Source organism: Meleagris gallopavo, chromosome 1 (genome assembly GCF_000146605.3).
Source record: "Meleagris gallopavo isolate NT-WF06-2002-E0010 breed Aviagen turkey brand Nicholas breeding stock chromosome 1, Turkey_5.1, whole genome shotgun sequence".
Classification (NCBI taxonomy): domain Eukaryota; kingdom Metazoa; phylum Chordata; class Aves; order Galliformes; family Phasianidae; genus Meleagris; species Meleagris gallopavo.
Genome location: NC_015011.2, coordinates 168,368,800 through 168,374,262, shown reverse-complemented (window position 1 = coordinate 168,374,262; position 5,463 = coordinate 168,368,800). Strand labels below are relative to the sequence as shown.

The 5,463-nt window shown below is 44.2% G+C and overlaps 1 long non-coding RNA gene across 1 annotated transcript; it reads right to left on the bottom strand.

The window, feature by feature from the left end:
- Window positions 1-1,331: 1,331 nt before the first annotated feature.
- Window positions 1,332-5,453, bottom strand: LOC104917539. The gene is made up of 3 exons (XR_796927.3): window positions 5,090-5,453; window positions 3,026-3,284; window positions 1,332-2,907 (listed from the first exon to the last, which is right to left on the bottom strand). It is a non-coding gene; the product is annotated as an uncharacterized LOC104917539 (long non-coding RNA).
- Between the last annotated feature and the right edge of the window lie 10 nt (window positions 5,454-5,463).

Genomic DNA, 5,463 nt, shown 5'->3' with positions numbered 1-5,463 from the left:
TGACAGTCCAGATGGAGGAGAAGCTCTCTGACTGTCTCCACCTGAATCACTGGGGGCATATTCTGAGTAGCGTCCCAGACTTCCAGATCAGGGCATAAAATGCCCAGAGGATAACTGGTCTGGCTATTAAAGGCAGATGTAAAGAAGGCATTGAGGACCTCAGCGTTCTCCTTGTCCTCAGTGGCCACGTTCCCTGCTGCATCAAGTATAGGATGAGAATTATCCTTGGTTCTTCTTTTGCCATTGATACATTTATAAAAGAATTTTTTATTGTCTTTTACTGCAATTTTATTGCCTTTATTCACAGAACAGAGCTGCATTTGGTCTCTCTCTGCCCTGGGGCAAACAGCGTCACCTCTGTGCCTCCACCAGGAGAATGCCTTCCTTCTCAGAAGCTTTACAAGACCTGGACTGTGCTTGGGAAGGCTCACACAAAAGCTCTCCTGACTGCCTTATCTTCCCTGTATAAACCAAAAGTGTGTATTGCTGGCAAGAAGAACCTTCTAAGAAACCTCATTATCCCTTCATCCAAGGAGTTTACTGTAAAACAGCGGGCTCTGGGTCTTAATTTGCTGGGAAGTGCAGTAATGCAATTAGCTAGACTGATAACAAACTGAGTGGTGTGAATTTTCCAGAGGAGAGGGAGGACTATGCTGGACAAAGATAGAAGGAAAAGGGAAGAGGAAAAAAGTAAAGTTTCCCCTGCCAAGAAACCTAGATCTTCTAAGATGAGAGTGATAATTATTAGAGCTTCACTTTGATCAGAGGAAATGTTAAGTCCAAACTCAAACATTTCCTTGTTTTAAAACAGATATTTTCACTCTTTTTCATTTCTAAGTGCCCTGAATTTTCCCTCGTTTGGTTCAAGCAGCTCAAAATCAATTTGTGTGGAAGACCATTCTCCCAAGAAATACATGAGCCCAATCCATCCTGCCAGGATGATTTACAGCTGAAGCCAAGCTCTGCCCAATCCTGGCACCCCATACTCTTCCCATTGTTTTGTGGCCCAAAGTCATACCTTGCTAATGACGCACCCTTATTGCATGGCACTGCCCTCCCTGCTCCAGCTCTCCAAACCTTTGCTGGCTTTGGGCTGCTGGAAACCAAGCAAAGCTCTGGCTGCATGAACATCAGGAGATGCACCCGTGGTAGAGGGGCTCTCCTGTGTGTGAGTGATGAATGCTGACCTTTGGGGGCCTCTGTAGGTCTTTCACTGTGTGAAATGAAGAATGCATTTCTCATGTCACTAGATGGCTCTATCTGCTTTCACTAAACTCACAGAGTTTTCTTTTCACAATCCCAAATCAGCAGCTGCATGCTTGTATGGTCAGCAGCCACACAAAGTGAAGGTAAATCTCTGGTGGGTGGAAAAATGGGCTTATATCATGGTTTTCATTGTGTTTTTGTTAACACCTTTGAATAAAATGATTGTTGTAAAAAATCTCATGTTTTGAGATTTGCATGAAACAACCCCATTGAGGACAAATCTGGATTTTCCTTGCCTCAGACTCCTCAAGCAGCCCTTACACTCCAGTAGATTTGAGCCAAAAAAAGAGGAATTTGGACATCTACTGGATGATCTACAGGTGCAGATTAGTAGAGAGTGAGGAACTGCCTTTTCTTCATTCTTTGTTAGGTGGGAGACAAAGTTGGGCTTATGCATACAGGTTTGGATGTCTCTAACTGAAAAGCTAGCATGGGTCTGATTCTGGACAAGAAAGAAGATGAGACTATTGCTTTTTCAAGAAAAACAAACAAAAAGCAACTTTATTCTACAATATAACAGCATACTCAGGGGATCCACTGTTTGTATTGGTTTAAAGCTGGGTATTTTATCAGTTGACAGATCTCTCAAATGTCTTCAAGAAGCATTTGAAGCAAAATTCCTGCCCGGAAAAAGTTACTATCTGAGGATGTAATACAAACCCATTAAGAACTGTGAGCACCTCTCTCCTGATTTCAAAAGGATTTGAATCAGGCCTTGGGGAACAAGTCTTTCCTCACATCGGCAGCTTCGAGGAGAAAAGCCTTGCAAGGACAACTGCTGGCAGGGCAGGACAGGAGCCTCCAACAAGACACACGACTAGCGACCATAGTGGGAAAGGAAGCAAACTTGCTTACTTAGATAATTAACAGGGATTTGATACAAGCGCAGCTGCATAACATGTCACTGGCAGACTAATGATTCATGAAGTAGAAATTGTTTTAGTAACATCAGAGTCCACAAAAACAGTCATCCCCATAAAGGATGGGGAAAATTGTTTTTCTCCATCCTCCAAGCAAACAGACTACGTGCTGCAGAAACGCCCCGAGGGCTCAACTGGGGCAGGAAGGACTCCCACATCTGCTGTGTGGCAACACTTCTGTTACAACCGGCCTTCAGAGGATGCCTGTTTTTTATGGCCACGGGTAGCTGCAGGCACAATTTTGCACCTGTAATTTTGGTTGGACGGATAACTGCCTTCCTTATTGACCCATGGAACTCAATGCCTTGAGATACCTGTGTAGTGAGCACAAATAACTGTGTCTGATTTAAAAAGGCACCATTTGCAGGACAGGCAGACACAATTCTAGACATTGTGTCCCTTTGAAAATCAGCAATGCCATGAGTCAGGAAAACCTGATACCCCCTGAGATGTCCTTCCTTTCAGCATGAAACTGCTTCCTGGAGTTGTCCTGGCATAATTTCAAATACAGTGGTGCAACTGAGAAGAAAATCTGGTCCATTTTGCTTTAATCTGGTCTTGTCTAACGGCTGTGCAAGACATTTTGTTCAAGGTCTGGCCCTTATCCCAAAAAGTCAGCAAGTTGGGACAACTGATGGCAGGCTGGCTGGAAGCAGGGGGCTCTGAGCTCTGCTCTGCATGGCTCTGCTCTGCAACTTCAGTCACCTGCAGTCCATGGCCCCTGCAGACAGGAGAGAAAATCGGGTAATGAGAATTTCCTCTATTTCTTCTGTCAGGGGAATCAGTCCCTTGATAAATGTATTAAAATCTGCTAGGCCAGAGATAGAAAAAAACATCACCTGAAGAGACAACGCTCTGACAGAAACCAAGTCTTTGATAGCTTGATGTGCTTCTTGAGCACAGGGAAAGCCAGTCAGTAAAGTTCCTCATGGCCTAAAAGCAGAAACATCTGTCGGAGTCAGTTTGCTAGGCTGAATATAGCAGCAGGAAAGCCCAACTGATTAACTCCATCCTCCTCCTAGCATGTTTTTGTGCTGATCAGAAATCCCCAGAAAGGGCTCCTGAGGACACGGGCATCATTAGGAGTCAGCCATAATTCTGTAAACAGAAAGATCAAGGACACATTATCCTAAATGCAGTTCACCTCTGGCATCCAGTTTCGTAATTCACACCTACTTCATCTGCTCTCCCTTAGCCATGGGACAGGCTTTAATTTAGGAAAAGAGGAAGAGCCCATGCTGTGATCAAGAACAGAATAAAGATGATATTGTTGTGAGGAGGAAAAGAGGGCTGGTTTGCTTTTCTACAGTACATAAATCCATAGCTAAGTGAGAACAATCAAAAACGTATTATTTTAAAAGGTACTAAGCAACCTGGATACTGTTTAGTGCATTTAAATCAAATAATACATATTTTTTATTTGTACAATTGAAAATGACTTCAACTTAGAGCTCAGCTTAGTGCGACATTTAATAATTTCTTCAGCTTTCCCATACCTGTTTACTGAAAGAACCGTTATCTTCACTGCTGCATTTTGGACTGTCAAAGTAGTTAATCCCATCACTTTTAAGGCATTTCAAGGATCAGAATTTACTTTGTGATTAGCTAATTTCCTAATGTCAGGCTCCTGAAGTGTGAGTTTGACTGAGCACTCAGCACACACTGCTCTGTTTGCATTATGCAAGCTCTGCCTCTCATCAAGTCTGTAGCCTTCAAAAGTGGTCATATTTCCCATAAACTGCCTTCCAACTAATGCACGGCCATAACATTGAGATGTGGAATTGGATTGCTCTGGTTTTCAGACTGTGTCAGTGCCCCAAGAGGAAAATGTAAGGGGAACTGCTTCACTGCAAGCTTTTCTTCATCATCTCCCTTTGAAGAACGCAGTGGTTCCAACAGGGCATTCACATTCAGCATCTGGATGACGTTTTGACATCCACTCAGCTGAAAACTATGGAAATATCCATCCTGTGAGGGTAAGTCTCAACATTCCTTGTGTTCACATATTACCAAAATGAAACTTTCATAGACTAGCAGTGAATTATCTGCAACACCTCCTGCAATACGCTGTAGGTGAGATGAAGGAATATCTAGGAGGAAATACTTGTTCTGATTTCTCACAGATCTCTATGTTTGTTAGCTGCAAATATCCATACCCTGCCAAAGTCAAAACATTCGATTGCAATCCATTATTTTCACCTTTCCAAATATTGCTAGCCCAGCTTACTTACTACGTTGGCAATGATCAGGAAATTGAGAGTTTTCTTCTCAGTGGTGAAAAAAAATGAACATAAAGAAAAAAACAAGTTTGTCGCTTCCATGCTTTCAAATGTCCATGTCCCAGTGATCAAAAAAGCCCTTTTCAACCAAATGTGTGGGTTTTTTTTCAGTAGGAGAAGGGGGAATGGTTGATAGGACAAGGGAGAATGGTTTTAAATTGAGACAGGGGAGGTTTAGGTTAGATATTAGATGGAAGTTTTTCACACAGAGGGTGGTGACGCACTGGAACAGGTTGCCCAAGGAGGTTGTGGATGCCCCATCCCTGGAGGTATTCAAGGCCAGGCTGGATGTGGCTCTGGGCAGCCTGGTCTGGTGGTTGGTGACCCTGTACATAGCAGGGGGCTGAAACTTGATGATCATTGTGGTCCTTTTCAACCCATTCTATGATTCTATGATTCTGTGAGAAAGGTTTGAATACAGTGTACAGTAAGCTTTCATCGTAGAAAGACAAATTGTCTTATTGGTTAGATCTGGACAATGACACCATTGCTTTCACTACCTACTGGGCCACAGGAGCAGTGATGGATCATATCAGCACATATAACCACATCTGCCACAGCGGTATTTTCACATTTCTGCTAATAAAAAATTCAAAGTTCGTGGCCATCCAACCAATTCCTTACCCACTTCTCAAACCTGTATCTCCCCAGTGCAGAGATCAGGACGTGGTGAGGGACCACGCCAAAGGCTTTGCACGAGCCCAGGTAGGCGACATCCGTCAGCTCCGTTCAGCTCCTGGCAGGGACGCGCAGCCCATTCGTGAGAAGCTCTACAGAGGAAAACGAGTATCTCCAGCACCAGCATGCCTGAGATTGCTGCTTAATTCTGCCTAGATTCTGGCGGCTTAGAGGAACGGTTTTAATCACAGATCGAGAGATCACCGACCTCCGAGCCGCGAGCCGATAGGTAAGGACGCCGTACCGCCCTCTCCTCCACGATGCCCAGCCCTCCACAGACCTCGCATGCGCGCCGCCGCCGCCTCGGCCATCGCGGTGCC